The sequence below is a fragment of the Protopterus annectens genome, chromosome 17.part0 (assembly GCF_019279795.1).
Source record: "Protopterus annectens isolate FY-2018-M chromosome 17.part0, PAN1.0, whole genome shotgun sequence".
NCBI classification, from domain to species: Eukaryota; Metazoa; Chordata; order Ceratodontiformes; family Protopteridae; genus Protopterus; species Protopterus annectens.
Window position 1 is genome coordinate 320,037,739 of NC_056751.1, and position 22,191 is coordinate 320,059,929.

At 41.6% G+C, this 22,191-nt stretch overlaps 1 protein-coding gene across 2 annotated transcripts in view; it reads left to right on the forward strand.

Annotated features, from left to right (window-relative positions):
* Positions 1–22,191, forward strand: part of TMEM138 (transmembrane protein 138) — a 797,942-nt gene that overhangs the window by 20,178 nt on the left and 755,573 nt on the right. For both annotated transcript variants that reach the window (XM_044059747.1, XM_044059750.1), the window contains exon 2: positions 17,100–17,167. The gene's annotated coding sequence lies outside the window, so the exon portion shown is untranslated. The remainder of the gene's footprint in view (positions 1–17,099; positions 17,168–22,191) is intronic.

Genomic DNA, 22,191 nt, shown 5'->3' on the forward strand with positions numbered 1-22,191 from the left:
AGCTTTTTCCCCCGGGCCTATGCTAAAAAGGGGCATTTATGTCATAGTCGGACTTTCCCGGTCAACAAAGACAAATCAATAATTAACTGCTTTATTCAGCCTGCTTTGTCTAGGTAGCATTGCCCTTTACTTTCACTGCACCTGCCTGTTGTACTTCCATGGCTTCCTATTTCTTACTAGTACCACTCATCCTGCAGACATAAAAACATGGACAAAGGCCCTTGAAAAGTAAGGACATTTATCAAAAATAATTAAAAAAATTAAAAAAAAAAAAGAACAACTAATTACCATGGTATTTGCATACTTAATGGCGCAAATATTTCCATTTCCAGTAGGATTGTTGGATAACAACACCACTGAGACTCACATTTAAAAACTAACTAATATATAGAAATCTGTGTGAACAAAACATTCAGTGAAATTTGCAGCCAAGTAGCTGCAACAGTTCTCCCATTAAAATTATAAAAGCAAAGCAGTATACTAGCAGCAGTATGGTATTTACAGGCAAAGGTGTACTCCCATCACAAGCATAAATACAAGGCATTGTGTTATTTCCTTCAAGGATGTAAATAGAGCACATGGTACATCAACAGCTTTGAGGTATAAACAACCAGTGGTTGCAATGTACTCAGCTAACTGCAGCCATCTGCAAAGTGCATGAAATATTACCTGTGGTAGGTTAGACATGGCCAGATCTCCAGTTTATATACTGAGAGAAAGAGATAGGGGAGCTGCACCAAGTCAGTGCACCGTAGAGACACCTTAATCTTTTTTTACTGGTGCAGAAAAGTAGTGAGGAAAGGAATGCATACAGGCAGCTGTACACTGTACAGAGCTTAATTATTGAATCAAGAATTACAGCTAGATATTTTATGTTAGATGTAGACATTCACAAAAAAAAATGTTTTCTTTATTATGGTAAACCATGATTCTTTTTAAGTACACCTAGAAGAAATCCTACTTGCAGTTTGTACCCCATGATGTTCATGTCGAACACTGCTGCAGTAGCTTAAGCTATGTGGGTTATATCCTGTATAGGATATAATAGCCGGGCAACTTCCACGAGTCCAAACTATTAGCTAGCTCAATCTGAGCTGACTAAAAAAGACAGGTTTGGGTGCAAAGCCCTTCAGAACTTTCCTGCTGCCGAAGAGAGCACTCATGTTTGGGCTTCAAAGGATCAATGGTTGGCTTACACTGTTCCATTGCTGGGCAGATAAGTTCCCTGTGGGGAAAGAACCTTCCACATATTATTTTTTAATGTTTACATTTTCTTTCCTGTGTGGTAAAATACTTTTTAATCTAGGATTGATTGTGTTTTTGATTGTCATGTGATTTTGCTGTACTTTTAAATGGTAGTACACTTTTGTCTTTGGCAGTTTAAAAGTTGATTTAAACATTCTAAAACATTTTTTTTTCTGTGGAGAAACTTTGTATTGCTTTTTGGGGCTGGTAAGTGTATTAGAGTGATTTTTTGCTGTGTTTTTATGGAAAAGGTGTCTTTAAACCACTTCTAAAATTTTACTGACTTGTGCTACTTAGTTTCCCTGGAAAGAGGCACCATTTTCAGCTTGACCATGGAACAAACTACCAGTCCCACAGTTGGTCCTTCTACCAGCTACAAAAAGAAAAAGCTAACTAAAAGGCTTTGCCACCACAGCAGGGTAGCAATTTGTTTCAGACTACTCCTGCTTGCTCAGACCACTCATCTTTTTTACTGGATCCCTCTGGTGTTACCCATACATCCACTATCGACTGGGGGTTAGCTACATCCTCTGCAGCTGTTGGGGTCCCCTTAGTGGTGCAAGTGAAATCCACTTTTGTCAGTGTTGGGAGAAGTGACAGAGAAGATGTCCTTACTTAACCTGAATGTTGTGCCCACCCCTGGGGAAGCTGTTGCTACCATTAAAAATCCTATTTACCCTAATTTACCTGTCAAAAATAAACAGAAAACTAAATGCATATTTTCTCCTCCTCAAGTTTCACTGGGACAGGAGTAGTTTATTACTTCTGGTTCAGGGTCTTGTACAGACTATTAACCCTTCTTATGAGGTGGTTTCTGGTGAGAAGAACAGGGATTCCACTTTTCCTGAAGAGATTCAAGAAAGTGAATCTTGGGAGGAGTGTGATGAGACAGACAAACAAGTTAGAATGACTGTGTAAGGGACCTTGTCCCACCCACCCATCCTTATCCCTTCCAGGAAGTCTGAATCTCCATTTCTCTGTTTGCCAACATTTTGTTTTAGACAAATGGGTTCTAAGATTACTTTAACAAGGATACAAATGTTACTTTAAAGGAAATTATCCCATATCTACAAGACCAAACCCCTCTGTTTCCTCCTGTCTTATACCACATGCTTTCTCGGGGGTTAATAGAAACAGTTCTTCATCCCCAGTGGAGAAGAGGTTTTATTCATGAATGTTTCTGGTGCCAAAGAAAGAAAATGCATGGAGACCAGTTCTGGGCCTTTCTTTCCTAAACCAGTTTGCAATAATGCTAAAGTTCAAAATGCTTTCACTATCCATTCTTTTAGCCCTTCTTTCTCATTTGAGTTTTTTGGAAACCTTAGATTTAAAAGATGCTTATCATCACATTACAATCTATCCAGATTTCATGTTTCTTTAGGTTTTGTGCATCTGGATCACTTTATCAGTTCTCTGCCATACCTTTAGGTTACCCACTGCTTCAGGGGTGTTCACAAAGTGTCTAGCTCCAGTTATAGCACATTGCAGGCAATAGATTATCCACATTTTTCCATATTTACATATCTTGCTTATCTTTGCACAGTCCTTTTCAAATGTCAGGAATCTCTCTCGGGTCAGAGATCTCCATTGCAGGCTGGGATTCCAAGAGAACATTCAAAAGTCTTTTTTTACTCCATCACACAGGACTGTGTCTACTAGACACCTCAGTACAAAGTACAAAGAGCTTTTCTTTCATAGGATAAAATAGATCTATATGTAGATCTATTCCAGGGGTTTTCCACTCAGATGTTGGTCACTGTGAGGAAATACTAATGCATTCTGGTCTCATGGCATCTATTATTCTCATGATACCTCTGGCAAGACTCCACATGAGAAAGATGCAATGGTATCTGAAGGCATATTCCAATTCTGAGATTTGTGAGAAGATCAGTCCCTTGTGGGAGACATCAAATATACCTGAATTCAGGTCTCCCCACCTGCTCCAAAGTAATCGGTCACCAAAGAAGCTTTGGACTTTGCTTGGGGAGCAGTGTCAAGGGGATAAAAGTGAAAGGTAACTGAAACAGACATGTGCCCATAAATGTAAAAGAGATGCTTGCCCTTATCAAGGATCACAAATCCCTGAATTGTCTTTTGGTCCACAGGACCACTTTTAGCTGTTATGGTTAATATAACAGTGATGTGGTACTTAACAAGGGGGAACCAGGTCTGACCCCCTCTCTGCAGGCTAGCCATGTTAGCATGGGATATAGCTTTACAATACAGTCTCACTCTACAGACTTCCTACATTCCATCAGAGCAAAACTGTGTGGCATTCAAGCTGAACAGGACAAAAACAGACCCTTATGAATGGAATGAAGATTAGGGAGTCTTCCAAGATTTGATCCATCTGTGGGGAGTGCCTCAAGTAAACATTTTCATGTCCTTACTGAACAATCAGCTGGCAAAATTATTTTCTAGGACTCCATGCAAGAAGGCCTGGAAGACAGATGACATTTTTCCCCTTGGACAGGAATGTTCCTGTATGCTTTTCCACTCTTTTCACTAATATCCAGGTACATCTGAAGATGCAGAAGGAATCCTCCAAGATCATTGTGGTGACTCCCTTCTGGCCCAGATAACAATGGTTCTGTCATCTTTTGGAATTGGCCAGGGCAATTATCACAAGCTTCCTCACAGACTGGATCTACTCACACAAGAACGGGGGTGTTTATTACATCCCTACTGGAGGTTCTTCATTCATAGGTGATTACTAGTCTAATGGAACAAGAGCCTTTACAAGCCTAGCCAGTAATACCCAATATATGAAAGTATTGTATCTTAATTCCCCAGATATGGTATGGGGTAGTGGGTCTTTGGTTGTTGGAGCCCTGAGTCACAGACGCGTCTATCCATAAGGGATAGGGATATGGGCAGTGCCCCGAGAGTGAATTTACTGTTCCTCATCCATCAATCCAAAATTTTTTTTGAAGAAAGTGGGGGGTCTGGTTTTGTTTTATGAAGATGGGAAGTTTATTCCATAGACTAGGTAGCCTTTGGGATATGAATCTGTCTCTCTGGCAAGTACTGTTAGAGTCACAAATAAGGTTCAGATCCATGGAACACGTAACCCTTGTATCGTTTTTCTTGTGAACATGTAACACTTTCATCAGGGCTGGATCACAGAATGCCTTATATATCAGGCATAAGTACCCTCTCAGTAAATAATATCAGATGGAGTAATGAGATAGGCCCTCTAATCAGTCTGCGTAAGACATGTGTCTTAACCATTGTATTTTTTCTAGTGAAAAGCATCTGGGGCCTCTCCAATTGGTGTAAGTGCCTGGTTAAGTACTTGCAGAAGGGCCCATTGTATTCGATTGTGGCCCTGATGAAGGCCAAGTACAATGGCACTATGTCTTCCTTTGACCTTGATGCCCTGTCTCTACTTATACGTTGAGCCACACAGAAGCATTACCTCACTACTGTAGCTACCTGGTGGTCAAAGTTTAGGTTACTATCTGTGTTCATAGTTTCCAGACCACTGGGTCTACTTTTAGGGGTGCTATCAGCATTATAATTTGCAGGGATATCAGATTTACCAAAGGGTATGATTACACATTCTTTAGCATTTAGTCTCAGACCATGGTTTTGGCACCAGTCGTATGTCATTTTTAGACCTGTTTGTAGGATGTCAGCATCATTGGGGATTCCGTGATTACTTCCAGTTTAAAGTCGATAGCAAACTTGGTGAACAAGAGGCCCGCAACACTGGCCTTCAGTTCAGAGAAGTATATACCAAACAGTAGGGTTCTCAGTACTGAGCCCTGTGGGACATCGCTAGTAACAACTGACTGCCTGGATGTTAGGGTCTTAATGTCTTTTAGGCATCTGTTTACTAAGGATGTACAGCAGGTATTAATGGAGGCAAGAAAGCCTGCTACTAGAAAATCATACATTAGCTAATGGTAAAGGTTTCCTAGTTGGTGCCAACAACATAATCTGATCCCATTCAGGTCTAGTGTTTCTCTGTTTTTACAATATTTTTGATGTACTCTCCTATGGCCTGTCTAATTCCTCTATCAAGGTTCAATTGTCAGCCATTTCAGCATGTCTTCCCATGGAGCCCCCCTTTCAAGGCATTCTCATGTCAAAATGTTTTGAAAGGGTTTTGCATAATAGACTTCCAAGAAAACTGGTGGCTCCTACTTGGGATCTTAAACTTGAACCAGCTCATCTGGCTGACCTGATGTTCTTAACATTAAAAGGTTTTGCTAGTTGCTCTGACCTCTGCAAGAAGAGTATCTGAGCTGCAAGCTTTTATGGTGGATCAGCCTTATCTCATTTTCCATGGTTACAGGGTTTCCCTGAGAACTAATTCTTCTTTTATGCCTAAAGTTGTATTTGAGTTTACTTTAAGCCATACTCTCCATCTCCTTGTGTTCTTTCCTGAACCCCAAAATGAGGGAGAAAGGATACTTCTTACCTTGGATCTCTACAGGCAATTCAGGTGCTATCTTAACAGAACAAAATTTTTCAGAACTTCCAATTGTTAATTTCTTGTGAAGGTGTCAAAGCAGACTATTTCCAAATGGTTGTCTTATACTGTTACCTTTTGTTATTCCCACCACAACAAAACTATGCTGGGCAGAGTCAAGACACATTCTCCCAGGGCTTTGGCATTATCTATAGATTTTTGGAAGAGGTTGGTTTCTGTGAGTATTCTAGAAGGAGAAACTTGGTCCTCTGTACATGTTTTTACAAAGTACTACAAAATCCAGACTCCTTCTCCAGGTCTAGGTCAGGGTTTACTAGGACAATTCTCCAGGGTCTCCTGGATTCTTCTCCTTCCATCTCCCAGTTATCCTAAGCTATAGTAATCTATCCATATAGCTGCAGCAGTGATTGATATGAATAGTACAGTTGTGTAGCTGCACTCTCCTTTCACCCCACTTGTTTTTTTGGTGTGTTTTTTTTTTTTATGCCAGAGTATAGACATTTATTTTTTGTCATTAATAGTAATGTCCTCTTAGGGCTCAGCCTCCCTATCTCAGTTGGCATGAAAGCTCTAAACAGCTGGGTGCTCAAACCTATGTTTTTGGTCATCTCAGCTCGAGATGACTAATGATTTAGATGCATGGAAGGTGTCCTGAATCTTTGGAAGCTGGCTGACTGTTCTATGCAGTGCAGGATATAAAACGTAGCTTAGGCTACTGCAGCAGTAAACATCCAAACATCTATGTTATGATAAGTTTACTTACACAACTGTAGCAGATGAATTTTCTACAGCATGTATGTCTGAATCACCCTATCATTCAGCACTGATACAAACACCAACAAACGTCCACTAACTGTCCACCATAAACAGATACACAGATGTAGCAATGATAAGAATTGATCCCTAAAGAGACAGACCAGCAGCAAACACAGTCTCCCATGAGCTGTTTTTTTCTTTTTAAATTAGGTAGTGAACTACTACTTATCAACTTACACATTCTGTCTCACCAGGTAGATAACTCGGTATAACCACGCTGCTTTGTGTCAGTTTCTTAATTAGTTTTTGGTTTTACAAGATTCTTCCACTGGAGGACTGCCTATCTATGTCACCATGCTGTTATCCTCTTACTTGCTCACTCTGCTGCCTTGCAGCTTCAGAAAGGACTAATTCTTACAAAAAATTAGAAAATGGTAAAAGATCACACTGAGCATGCTGTGATCGGTGACTGCATGACTTTACACAGGACTCAGTTTTTACTTCACTTCAATGACCTAACCTCTTGCATGGCTTTTCTGTGCTGTTACCCATGGCTGTTAACTGTGTTCAGATCATTGATTATAGCTTATGATGATGATACATGCAAAAAGCAAACAAAAAATAATAGTAGCTGCAGCTGACGAAAATTTGTTTGCCAGGGTCCAAATCAGTAAATTATAACAGGCTGTCAGGTGAGGCTAAAATTATTTACCACCAAAAAAAAGTGCAGTTAAGAGGTGTGGTATTCATATATCCCCACACCAGAACACTTCTTTGTGTTAATTCCATTCATCCTTCATGCTTTCCATGAAGTAGATTTTCCTTATATCTAAACAAACCCTGGTACCCTCCTTCTGCTAGCTGTCCCCTCTGCTTCTTTGTAAATTCAGTCCCAGACTGTAAGCCACCATCATTCTGTACATCAGTGTCCCATTTTCATTCAGTATACACATATTCATCCTTCTCAGTCTTTCATAGGTAGGTACTAGGCTATCAGCCCAAGGGCCTATGTAAGCCTAGCCAACAAGGTTCCCTGGCTTTCACCTCCCAACAAGGTTATTTTCCTGTGCCCCTGTTGAGCAGTGCCACAGAAGTGATCCCGGGGTGAATTTCTTATTTCCCATCCAGCTCAAGATCAATCATCAAGATTTTTCTTGAAAAATGCTAGTGAAGAACTCTGCTTGACATAGACAGGTAGCTTGTTCCAGAGTATGGCAAGACTCTGGGACAGGAATCTATCCCTCCAGCATGTTCTGTTTATTGTGGTGACAAGGTTTAGGTCTCTAGCGTGTGTAGCTTGGAGGGATTGGGATTTTTTTAGGTGTAGCATGTCCAATAGTTCTGGGTTTGACATAGCTTTGTATGTTAGGCAGAGATCACCTCGGAGTAGGTGATATGCTATGGAGTAAAGCTGGAGTTTTTTGAGACGGTCAGTGTAGGGCATCTGTTTGATTCCCATAATTCTGTTGGTGAGGTATTTTTGTGGCCTCTCCAGCTGTTGCAGGTGTCTTGTGAGGTACATTCCAAAAGGGGTGTTGTACTCAATAATGGGTCTAATGAGAGCCGAGTAGAGGGGAACAGTGACCTCTTTTTTTCCTGGATAAGAACCCTTTTGTGATGAGGTGTGCCACATAGAAGGATTTCCTGACTACTGTGGCGATGTGATTATCAAAGGAGAGACTACTGTCCACCTAAGTCCCAAGGTCTCTTATCACTCCTTCGGCGTTACGTGGACTGCCACCTATGTGGTAGTTCATGGGTACGGAGTTTTCACCAAAGGGGATGACAATGCACTTTTTAGCGTTGAGCCTCACTTGACACCAGGCATCAGTGTCAGTGAGGCCGTTCTGTAGGATGCCCACTTGTTTGGGGACTCTACTATGGTACCTAATTTGCAGTCATCTGTGAACTTCTTTAGCCAGAGGCCCTCTGTGTTAGCCTGTACTTCAGAGAAGTAGATACTAAATAGGAGAGGACCCAAGACTAAACCCTGTGGTACTCCACTTGTCACAGGTTTGAAGTCAGATTTGGAGTCTGGAACTTTTACGGTGTGGGTTCTGTCAATGGGCCAGTTGGTAATCCATCTTGTTATGTATGGATTTATACCAAGTTTAGTGAGTTTATCTATGATTCTGGAATGGGGGATGGTGTTGAAAGCCTTGGCGAGGTCAAGATAGGCTGTGTGAACTGCCGTACCCTCATCTACGGCTTTCGTGACTGATTCAAAGAAGTCGATCAGGTTCAGGAGACATGATCTTCCTTTCACAAACCTGAATTGGATGGAAACCAGAGTTTGGAGGTTACCAATGTCTTTGTTTATGAGTTCCATGGCCTTGCAAACCAGGCTCGTCAGGCTAATAGGGCAATAGTTCCTGGGGTCTGTGGTGGCTCCCCCTTTGTGGAGTGGTATAACTGTTGCTGTGCTCCATTCAGTGGGTACAAAACCTGTCGTGAGGCTATGATTGAACATGGTGCTTAGGTGAGGGGTCAGTTCATTCTGAAGTTCGTGTAGAACACAGCCTGGAATGTTGTCTGGTCCCATGGATGCTGTGTTCTTGGCTTTGGAGAGTGCAATTTTTATTTGCTTAGTTGTGATTGCAAGGGCACTGCATTCTTCTGGTATGGATATGGGCCCTTTAGGGGGTGGGGGTGGGGTAAAGTTAGCACTGAACCTGTCTGACAGGATGTTGGCAATATCAGTTGGTTCCATAATTTTTGTGCCATTGTGCTGTAACTCAGAGCAGATCTGGGTGTTGCCATTGCGATTCTTGACATAGCTATAGAATGCTTTGTTGTTGTCCTTAGAGTCAGTGGCAGTCTTGTTTTCATAGCTGGCTTTGGAGGATTTTATGAGGGATTTCAGCTTCTTACTGAGGCTGACCAGGGAGCTCCTCCACTCCTGGGATTTTACTTTCTTTTGCAATGGTTTCTTCCTTCTTTTGTAGAGTTTGTTTATAGCAGGGGACCATTTTTGGAGGACCGCATCTCGGTTCTGTTAGGGATAGCATGATCCATGCACTTGTGTAAGTGCTTATAGAGTGCATTTGTATATGATTCGACAGTCGTAACTGTATTGTCCATCTGCATGAGTGATGTGAAGTTGGCCACTTCTGTCTTAAGAAGCATGAAGTTGGCTTTGGAAAAATGTTTTACAGTGGTTTCCTTAATGGGGGTTGGGGGCGGGATGTGTATATCCATGGTGATTAGTTTGTGGTCGGATCTGACCAGCCGAGGAGTTGACTTCAGGTGTGGAGCATTGGTCACTCATGTTGATGATGACCAGGTCCAGGGTATTATTGCCCCTGGTGGGGGTGTGGATAAGTTGATCCAGGGCATTGGAGTTTATGAATTCTAAAAAGTGCTGAGCGAAGGAGTTGGTACATTAGTAGTTTTCCCAGTTAATGGTGGGGTAATTGAAATCGCTTATTATTAGGGTGTTTGGTTGAACCCTAATATTTTTTAGTATATCAAGAAAAGAGGAGTACGAATCCTGGGGCATGGGGAGGATCTGTAGCATGCTACAATATGGATTGCAGTTTTCCCCAGAGTTAGTTGCACTTGGATAATTTTGGATGCATTATGTTGGGCAACTAGCCTGGAGGTGTGGTTATCCTTAATGAATATGGACACACCTCCACCCTTGGTGTTCCAGTCCTGGTTAGATGGCTGAAAGATATGGTATGAGTTGTATCCTGGTAGTGCAGGGGTGCTCTCTGGAGCCTTGAACCAGGTTTCAGTTACTGCACAGATATCGATGTTCTGCATTTTAAGGAGTATCTCGAGTGTGTGCATTTTGAGGTTTAGACTTCTAGCATTGAGTAGCATTACCCTCAATTTTTGCTTGCCTGTATCTGTTACGGTGGTGGGTTTGTCTTTTGAACCTTGCCTCAAAAAGGCAGTATAGGGGCGGCAAGAGCCTTAGCCAGTATCCAGAATCCCAGGGGCGACAGGTGCAGGCAATCTCTGGCAAAGTGTCTTGGCCTGTCGACCATGTCATCCCAGGCAGACAGATACTGGAATCCCTTAGAATGACACCAGAAGCTTAGCCAATGAAGTCAATCATTACTCGGTCCTTTTAACTTTTTTATCATTTAGTGTGCCTTTGTTTGTACCTTTTTTACCAGTTCTGCATCCCTTTGTCTGCATGACTACAAAAACTATACAGAATATTCCAGGTAAGGCTGTAGCAAAATTCCGCAAATTGGTACAGTGGATAAAATAAGTGTACACACCCCTGTTAAAATGCCAGGTTTTTGTGATATAAAAAAATGAGACCACAATAAATAATTTCCAAACTTTTCCGACCTTTAATGTGACCTATAACCTGTTCAGTTCAATTGAAAAACAAACAAATCTGTTCGGGGAAAACATACAAAAAAATCGTACAATAAGCTGGTTGCATAAGTGTAAACACCCTTAAATTAATACTTTGTTGAAGGACCTTTTGATTTAATTACAGCATTTCGTCTTTTTGGGTACACACCTGTCATCAATTAAAGAGACTCTGGTTAACCTCAAATAATGTTCAGCTGTCCTAGCAGGATTTTCCTGGCATTTACTCAGTTGCCTGCTACAGCAAAAGCCATGGTTCACAGAGAGCTTACAAAGCCTAAAAGGGATCTCATTGTTGAAAGGTATCAGTCAGGAGAAGGGTACAAAAAAATTTCCACAGCATTGGATATACCATAGAACACAGTGAAGGCAGTCATCAAAAAGTGGAGAAAATATGGAACAACAGTGACGTTGCAATGAACTGGACGTCCCTCCAAAATTGATGAAAAGACAAGACGAAAACTGGTCAGGGAGACTACCAAGAGACCTACAGCAACACTGAAGGAGCTGCAGGAATTTATGGCAAGTACTGGTTGTGTACTACATGAGACAACAATCTCCCGTGTTCTCCATATGTCTGGACTATGGGGTAGTGTTGCAAGACAGAAGCCTTTTCTTACACAGAAAAACATCCAGGCCCTTGTAAAATATGCAAAACAACACATCAGGTCTCCCAAAAGCATGTGGGAAAATGTGTTATGGCCTGATGAGACCAAGGTTGAACTTTTTGGCCACAATTTCAAAAGGTACGTTTGGTGCAAAAACAACACTTTGCATCACCAGAGGAACATCATCCCCATGGTAAAGCATGGTGGTAGCAATATGATGCTTTTGGGGTTGCTTTTTTTCAGCTGGAACTGGGGCTTTAGTCAAGATGGAGGGGAATTATGAACAGTTCTAAATACCAGTCACTTTTAGCCCAAAACCTTCAGGCATCTGGTAGAAAGCTGAAGATGAAGAGGAATTTCACCTTTCAACACGACAATGACCCCAAGCATACATCCAAAGCAATAAAAGAATGGCTTCACCAGAAGAAAATTAAAGTTTTGGAATGGCCCAGCTACAGCCCAGACCTAAATCCAATAGAAAATCTGTGGGGTGACCTGAAGAGGGCTGTGCACAAGAGATGCCCTCACAATCTGACAGATCTGGAGCACTTTTGCAAGGATGAGTGGGCAGGTATTGCCAAGTCAAGATGTGCCATGCTGATAGACTCCTACTCAAGAAGACTGAATGTTGTAATTAAATCAAAAGGTGCTTCAGCAAAGTATTAGTTTCAGGGTGTGCACACTTATGCAACCAGCTTATTGTACGTTTTTTTATTTTTTGTATGTTTTCCCCAAACAGATTTGTTTGTTTTTCAATTGAACTGTACAGGTTATAGGTCACATTAAAGGTCGGAAAAGGTTGGAAATTATTTATTGTGGTCTCATTAATGATGTCACAAAGACATGGCATTTTAACAGGGGTGTGTACACTTTTTATATCCACTGTAAGTTATCCCAGTTCTCTTGAATCTGTATTCCCAGAACTACATCTAAGTATGTAGTTGGCCTCTTGGAATACATCTGATTACTTCAGCTGTTTTACCCTAAATATTCCACCTTGCCTTTTTTTCTGCTCTCAATTTTCATGGTTAATGGCAGTTTCACACTGGTGTCTTACCAGCCAGCTAGACTATATCACAAGTTATGAATGGTTTCTCAGCACAATCTGTAGTTACAGCTGTTTACTACTAGAGATAGTGAGTGCCTAAATGCAAGCAACTCTGAACTTAAGCCTTCCATTTTGGAAGTATTTTTAGGACTGCACACTAGCAGAGCAATTCGTATAGTAAATTTTTTAAGGCTGATCCTTTATAGGATTTTTCTGAAAGTGATATGAGCCTTTTTATACTTAATTTCAAGAAATTGTTATCATTGTAGACTAGAGTAATTAGAATGGAAAAGAAGTATTTCACTTTGAATGTCTTGAGCCTAATGTTTTTTTTCTGGTACTATGCACCTGTTTGTGAACCCTTGGCTGTAAAATGGGCAGGGCAGAATCTTTCATTTCTTTGGCTTTGCAGTAGTATAGCTGTATATTTAAAAGTGACAGCTCTAATTTAATTCTGGGTGTATTCCTCTGAAGAAAAATTTTCCTAGAACATATTGTGATGTTTTATTGTAATTTCCACTACATCTTAAACAATGGATATGCCATTAAATAGATTATCTGTTCCCTGGCTTCACCACAGTACTTGTACCTGTTTTAAAAATTGGCAATTTTTAACTCTTTCTGAATTTAATCTTGTAAAAAATGTATTCACTTCAGAATGATGTATTATGAATAGTTATTATATTTTTGTATCTTTTTAGTTCCTAGTACATACTGAATTGTAGGCAAGGTAATATAACTAAATATTGCTTTAGCTTCACAATTGTAATTTTGTTTATAAAAATGCAATTCTGATTGTCATTCTGATTTACTATGAAACCAGGAGCAAGTTAGACTGCCTTGTCCTTTTTCTATGTTAGAAGCTAATTTTGATAATAAAATAAAATTTTAGAGACATTATCTCAAGTCTCCGGGCTTCCCTTTGATGGCTAATTGCACATTTAAGATGCAGGCCTAGGTCTACATTCTAAATTTTTTGTTCTTTTTGGAAGTATTCCATTTGTCTGTACTGCCTGAGCTGCTTCCTCTGTGGATTTTGTCTGTCAGGTCTTTAAGATATATTTTACACAGGAAATGTTATATATACGCCTTGATACAATATGGCATTATTTATTGGGCTGATTCTGAAGTTTTTGAACAGAGACCGTCAAAGCATATATTCAACACATGCATAATGTATCTTGAAATCTCATTTACAAATAATGTGGTTCTTTGAATGCTTTCCTGAAGGAAGAAAGATGTTCAAAACAACAGTCAGGTAGTTCCAAAAAATAATTAATCCTTTCCGCTTCATATAAGCAATCCCTTCGCCCCCAAATCACTCTGCACCTTAAGGAAAGGGAGATTTCCCCATGAAGGGGATCAACAGACCACGATGCTTTGCCAGAGATGGCCTGCACCTGTTGCCCTTAGGATTCCGGATACTGGCTAAGGCTCTTTCCACCCCTATAGTGCCTTTTTTAGGCAAGGTTCAAATGACAAATTCACCACCATAACAGGTACAAGCAAGCAAAATCTGAGGGTAATGCTACTCAGTGCTAGAAGTCTAAACCTCAGAATGCACTCACTCAAGGCACTCCTTAAAATGGAGAACATTGACATCTGTGTAGTGACAGAGACCTGGTTTAAAGCTCCAGAGAGCACCCCTGCATTACCAGGCTACATTTCATACCACACCTTTCGGCCACCTAACCCAGAACGAAGCACTAAAGGCGGAGGCGTGTCCATATTCATTAAGGATATCCACACCTCCAGGCTAGTTGCACAGCATAATGCATTCGAGATTATCCAAGTGCAACTAACTCTGGGCAAGACCGCAATCCAAATTGTAGCTTGCTACAGACCCCTCACCATGCCCCAGGATTCCCACTCCTCATTTCTTGATACACTGGAAAGTATTAGGGTACAACCCAACACCCTAATAATGGGTGATTTCAACTACCCCACCATTAACTGGGAAAACTCGTGTACCAACTCTTTCGCTCAACGTTTTCTAGAATTCATAAATTCCAACGCCTTGGATCAACTTATTCACACCCCCACCAGGGGCAGCAATATCCTAGACCTGGTCATTACCAACATGGGAAACCAGTGTTCCACACCAGAGGTCAATTCCTCATTGGTCAGATCCGACCACAAGATAATCAGCCTAGACATCCACATCCCACCCCCAGCCCCAATTAGGGAAACCTTCGTAAGAAACTTCTCCAAAGCCAACTTTACACTTCTTAAGACAGAAGTGGCAAACTTCATGACACCCATGCAGATAGACAGTAGAGGTATGACTGCTGAATCCTACACAAATGCACTTTATAAGCACTTACACAAGTGCATGGATCATGCTATCCCTAATAGAACCAAGATGTTATCGTCCAAAAAAAGGAAGCCAATCTAGTGGTCCTCTGCCATAAACAAACTCTACAACAGAAGAAAGAAACTGTTGCAGAAAAGAGTAAAATCCCATGACTGGAGGAACTCCCTGGTCAACCTCAGTAAGAAGCTGAGATCCCTCATAAAATCCTCCAAAGCTAGTTACGAAAACAAAATTGCCACTGACTCTAAAGACAACCACAAAGCATTCTATAGCTATGTCAAGAATCTCAATGGGAACACTCAGATCTGCTCTGAGTTACAGCACAATGGCACTAAATATACAGAACCAACTGATATTGTCAACATCCTAGCAGATAGGTTCAGTGCTAACTTTACCCCCCTCTCACCCCCTAGAGGGCCCATCTCTATACCGGAAGAATGCAAAGTTCCTATAATCACGGCTGCACAGGTAAAAAACACACTCTCCAAAGCCAAGAACACAGCATCCATGAGACCTGATGATATCCCAGGCTGCGTTCTACATGAATTACAGAATGAACTGGCACCCTACCTAAGTACCATGTTCAATCATAGCCTCACCTCAGGCTTTGTACCCACTGAATGGTGCACTGCGACGGTTATCCCACTCCGCAAAGGGGGAGCCATGACGGACCCTGAGAACTACTGCCCCATTAGCCTGACGAGCCTGGTCTGCAAGTACATGGAACGTATCATAGTGGAACTCGTAAACAAAGACATTGGTAATCACCAGACTCTGGACCCTACCCAGTTTGGATTTGTAAAAGGCAGATCATGTCTCCTAAACCTGATTGACTTCTTTGAAGCAATCACCAAAGCCATAGATGAGGGTAAAATGGTTCACACAGCTTATCTAGATCTCGCCAAGGCTTTCGACACCATCCCCCACGCTGGAATTATAGATAAGCTCACTAAACTAGGTATAAATCCCTATGTCACAAGATGGGTTGCCAACTGGCTCACGGACAGAACCCACACTGTGAAAGTAGCGGATTCCAAATCCGACTTCAGGCCAGTGACAAGTGGAGTACCACAGTGTTCAGTCCTGGGTCCTCTCCTGTTTGATATCTACTTCTCTGAAGTGCAGGCTAACACAGAAGGTCTTTGGCTAACAAAGTTTGCAGATGACTGCAAACTAGGAGTCATAATCGAAACACCTAATGATGTGGACAAACTATAAAAGGGCCTCACTGAGATAGATACCTGGTGTCAAAGCCATGGCCTGAAGCTCAATGCCAAAAAGTGTATAGTCATCCCCTTTGGTAAAAACTCTGTACCCATGAACTACCACATAGCTGGTAGTCTACTTAATGCCGAAAATGTGATGAGACTTTGGGACACAGGTGGACAGTAGTCTCTCCTTTGATAATCACATCGCCACAGTGGTCAGGAAATCCTTCTACGTTGCTCATCTCATCACAAAAGGATTCTCATCCAGAAAAAAAGAGGTCATTGTTCCCCTCTACTCATCACTCATTAGACCCATTATTGAGTACAACGCCCCTTTTGGTATGTACCTCACAAGACATCTACAACAACTGGAAAGACCACAGAAATACCTCACAAAGAGGATTACTTGCCTCAAACAGATGTCCTACACAGACAGTCTCAAAAAACTACAGCTTTACCCCATCGCAGATCGCCTACTCAGGGGCGATCTCTGCCTAACATACAAAGCTATGTCAAACCCAGAGCTGTTGGACATGCTCCACTTAAAGAAATCCCAATCCCTCCGAGCTACATGCTCTAGGGATCTAAACCTTATCACCACAATAAACATAACATGCTGGAGGGATAGATTCCTGTCCCGGAGACTTCCCATACTCTGGAACAGACTACCCATCTATGTCAAACAGAGCTCCTCATTAGCACTCTTCAAGAAAAATCTTGATGATTGGATGGGAAATGGGAAATTCACCCCAGGAATCACTTCTGTGGCTCTGCTCGACAGGGGCACAGGAAAATAATTTTCTTGGATGGCGAAAGCCAGGGTACATTTTATGGCTAGGCTTATATAGGCCCTAGGGCCAATAGCCTAGTACCTACCTATGAAGGGACACATGATTTGGTCAGGTATGGAAAAATGTCCCACTTGAAAATCATAAAGTTAACCTATGGAAGTTTAATGGGGTTCTCATACGTACAGATTGTATTCATTGGTATAGGTCTGTTTTGTAAGATCTTGATCAGAATGACAACATCTTCAGTTCTGGTAGAAAATGAAAAAAAAAACTTAGCTGCATTTAAGATTGCTTTGATAAGAGAATTTGTTTTTAACTCTGCTGCAAACAGGGCATTTATTTATTTATTTTTTTAACAGATGACTTGGAATGAAAACAATCTGCGGTGTCAGAGAATGTTGAGAAGTGAAACTTGAGGAAATTCTCAGTAAGTTATAGACCTTATACTTACTTCTAATGTTTTTTTTGTAATGTATTATGGCGTACTTTTGATATTGAATCTACTTGCTTTGCATTAGCAGAATCTACAGCCGTGATTAGGAAACAATCAGAGGTAAAGGAGAAAGCTTATGCTGACAGTGCTCTCAATAAATGAGGTTTCTTCCTATTTTCTGCACCTTGCCTTTAGGCTAGTAGACCCATTCGCTGTTACAAGAGTTAGACAAAAAGGTAAAACAAAAAAGTTTTTGGTAAGTATGTACTGTATTGCTGGGAGTGACGCATCTCTTCAGATTTTTACAACATAGATCTTTCTAACAGCAACAATTTTTTAGAAGTCCAGTCAGAGTTCAAGTTCTTGTAGATAGGCATATTTTGACATGTAGTTAGGTTAGCTGACCTTAATTAATTTATTTTTTTCTTTCATGACATTTTTCACAGATTTGTGGTTCAAGGAACTCTAAAAAGGGTTATAAAATAAGAGTGTATATCAGAGCCCTCTCCTGTTTCAAGTGTTACTGGTCCAGGGATAGTGTTTTGTAAAAGATTTTATATATAACACTACATAAATACCTTTCACCAAAGGAATGCTCAGCTGACACTGATACTGGACCTTTTCTCTGCTAAACAATTATCCAGAAAGTCCCCACAATCAAGAAAGCATTCCTCCAGCCTTTCAATCCCTTGCTTCCACAAGGAACTTTAAGTTGCCTTTTAGTTGAAAATGTTTATTGGGGCATACCAGTTTATAGACCTAAAAGATGTATGTGGGTTTCAGGTCACTCAGGTGCATTTTAAATTTTCATTTCTCCTCATTGGTCCAGCCACTGTTCCCAAACTATTTTCCAGGTATCTGATTCTTGGAGTAACCACAGTTAAGTCATCAGGGCATTTAGATTTACTTAGATATAGATAACTGTAGTTTTGAGACTGCCTTTTGAATGATTTGCCTCTAGTAGTTACCCTCCTGGACATCCTAGTGTTAATCAGTAGGATAAGTTGCATCTCGTACTCTTCTAATGAGGTGTGTTTCTGGGATCTGTAATAGCTACGTCTAGGTAAGGATTTTCCATATTCAAAAGACAGCCAAGATACGGATTTTCAGCTTCACATGTTGACTAGTGTTTTCATAGTTCAAAATGCTGGTTCAAACTTGACAAAATTAAATTTGCTTCTTAAGAAATCCTTGGGATCAGGCCACTGGTTCTTTGGTAATACATTCTGTGTTTTTTGCCTTTCCCCCTACCAGTTATCATTACTCCTCAGCAGCTCCACACAGCTTTATTTTTTTCTCCCCATCTCTGGATTGATGCACCTCAGTTGGGACTGTGGAGAGGGTCCCCAGTCAGCATAGAAAATTAGCCAATGGATGACTCCTCGAACTAGGCAGCTTATAGCTTAAAGCTGAGAAGTGAGGAGGACACTACATACACAGTCTAGGAAATTTTAATAACAGTCTTTCCTTTAATTCTGTCATTTATAAAGGATCATGTATTAAATGTGCAGGTCAGTGTAGAGAAGTGAATCTCTACTATATTTCTAAACAGACAAATCTCACATGGGAGGGGTAGTATGCATGAGTGGCCTGACTAAGTACGTATGTGCACCTTGTCCTGTACCTCATTTTGAAAGGCAGAATGACACTGGAGTTATCCATCAAAGCTCAAGCATTCAAAAACTCTGCACATAGGGTTTTTCTCAGGCAGTCACAGACAATACTACTACAGTGTGGTATGTGAACTAGCTGGGAAGATTAATTTTTACTACCTCGTTAACTTGACCAAGCAATTGTTGGAGCTGGTCTTGTCTTTAAAATTCATTTCATAGCTGTGAATGTAATGATGACTCATAACTTTTTAAGGACATCCTAAGCTGAAAACTTCATTAGACCATGAGTGGCAGTTTTAACTAGAACTTTTCTTGCAACTTACAAAGAAGATGGCTTGCTGAATGGAGTTGTTTGTCTTCCTTTGCAGTACTTAACTTCATCTGATCTGTGTAAGAAGGCGGGCCCTTATTGATAGGAAAAATAAACTAATTTTGAGAGGATTACTCTCTTCAAAATCTTCTGATACAACATCTGGGGCTCAAACCCTAAAAAACTTGACAACAAAAGGCTAAAAAGCATTTCCTGGACCCTCAAAGTTCCTGGACTCCGGGTTTGGAATTGCCTCTAAAAGTTTCAAAACCTTTGTATCCAACCTATTTGGATCCAAAGAAAAAAAACTTCCAGTCCAACTACATCAGATCCAGAAACAAAGACTTCAGATCGAACACCCTCAGATCCAAAGAAGCATACATAGAGGTCACCTCAGATTAGATAGCTTCCAAGCCTGGATCAGGTGTCCTCTCGTCTTCCATCTCCCTTTCGGGAAAGGTGTCATCATTCTAGAGCTTCATCAATAGCTTCTTCTTCTTATTCCTCCAGAAGTCTGACTGAAGCAGATGTGGACAGCATGATGAGGAAATTCCTGTTGATGCAAATTCAAATGGGGGTTCTCCTGGCTCATCAGGTCTGGAAACCTTAGTAAGTACTACCCTGCCTATTTAGTCTCCTTCTCTGATCTAACCTTTGGTTTTGGAGCAGCTGGACCTGAGGATCCCAGATCCATCTGTATCTGATCCGAAGATTATTGTGTCTTCTACGCCAGTACCATCTGTGAGTGGACTGGCTCCAATAACTCTCAGAGCTGCATCATTGGCACCATTTCTGGTGTGTTGAAGTCTACTCTGAAGTTGTCAGAATCATCTGTGCCCCTCGGAGCCTTGGTGTTGGACAGCTTGGCACCGATCCCTGCCTCTAGTGGTTTGCCTTCAAGTTAGAAGGAGACGATGGTCCAGAAGCAAATCTTTCTGGAGCCGTCAGTCTCCTTTTCTCCAAGGCATTCTGCTTATGAGGTAATGGAGAGTTTTCTCTGCTCTAAGAGAAAGGATGTATCCACCCTCCTTGGCTCCTACTTCCCAGGCGCAGGTGTCTAGTGTCTTGAGCCTCAACTTCCTGCACCACAGGGACAGCCAGCCCAGAGTCTCCTGGATAACCCATCAGGGTGTATCAGTATCTTCCAATACTTCTCCAGATCATCCCACCGTCGATGTCCCTAGAAAGAGCTAGTGCAAAAGCAGGCATTTAGACTGTCCACAAGAGTCTGTCATGGAGGATACTGATTTCATTGAGGGGGAAGGGTCCCCAAGATCATCACCTGAGGACGTCTCATTTGGAGACATACTAGAGATCCTCAAACAAAGGACTGGGTGGTCTTCCAAGAGCCCTTCCCAAAAGGAAGCAGTATTCCTGGAAGCCTTTGGAGCTGGCCCATCTACTTCCTGGGTGATTGCACCCATGATGAGCTCATTGATTTGATCTCTCGATGGGAGTAGAAGGAACCTGAGTCTGCTAAGCCAAACCCCAAGAGACCAGACAGGATCCTGGCACCACCCAAAGATAGGGAATTTTGGAGCAAAGGGAGTACCAGTTGATGCCATGGTCATAGCAGCAATCACAGAAAAGGAACTGGCAGAACAAAGTTCCTCTGTTAATCCTCCTAACAGGGAGTCTAGGGTGCTGGACAGCTTCAGGAAGCATGTATATGCTTCAGTGACCTTTGCACTTTGGTCGCTGGTTTATTTGTCACACTTCACTAGACTACAAAGGAATTTGATTAAAGAACTTAACAGATCCCTCTCTGGGACCATAACGTCTAAGGGAGGGAGTTTGATTGCCTCATAACTGGCTGTCCTACAATCTGTTTCAAACTCAGCCATGAGGCTCATCTCCCATGCAGCTGAAGGTACCTCAAGGGCAGTGGGTTCAGGCATGCCTGGGATGTGCCTGTGTGATTCTGCAGAGGTCTTCAAGTCTTCTTTCGTTGATGCTCCCTTTGGTGGAAGTTCTTTATTTGACCCCCAAGGTTAAATACAGACTATCTAAGTGTGAGCAGGAAGGTAAAACTCTTTGCTGTGGGTGTATGTTTTTCGACTCCTCGTGGGACCTTTTCTAGGAATCAAAGAGGTGGCTAAAAAATGTGGTTCAGAAAGTCCCAAGGTCCCTTCCAAGATCCATGTGGAGATGGTTCCCCCAGGGGCAAAGGGGGATCTCTAACAGAAAACACTGCCCATGCAGCAGAGGAGGTCTGCAAAACCAAGGATATAGAGGTACCTTCTCTGACAGATCCTACCAGTGCTCCTGAAAGGAGGCCCAGTTATCCATCTCTAGAGGCAGTCGGGGGGTCATTTATCTCTGCACCAGAGAGCCTGGCTAGAGATTACAAAAGATTCATGGGTGTAGAGGATTATTGCCAGAGATTATATAATACCCTTTTCCCTACCTCCCCTTAACAGTAACCACATTTCCTGATTTTCCACTCAGTCAGAGGAAAGCAATAGCACTAAAAATAAAAACGCTGCTAGAAAAAAAGAGTCATCCAAGATGTCCCCTTAGACCAGAAAGAATCCAGAACTTACTCAAAATTCTTTTTAGTGCCAAGGAAAACAGGGGACTGAGACCAATTTTGGATCTCCGCATTCTGAACAAGTCAGTTCAGTACACCAAGTTCTGGATGTTCGTGCTTCAGTCCATTCTGCCCTTTCTACACAAGGATGAATGGATGTGCTCAATAGATCTGCAGGGTGTGTACTATCATATAAAAATGAACAGATGGTCCAGAAAATACCTACGTTTCTGGCTGGGAGCCAGTCATTACCAATTCAGAGCTCTGCCCTTTGGTCTCACCACAGCCCCCAGGGTGTTCACCAAATGCATGGCAGTAGTGGTAGCTCAGTTCAGACTGCAAGGATTTCAGGTGTTTCCTTATTTAGATGACTGACTCATAACCGCTTTGAGCAGGCATCATCTGATCAAAGCATAAGATTATGTATTCCAGTTATGCTGTCACCTGGAAATTACTATTAGTCGCAAGAAATCTTAGCTAGAACCAACTCAAATATTGGAGTTTATCAGAGCTTTGTTCAACACAGTATTCTTGACAGCCTCCCTTCCTTTACCAAGGGTACAAA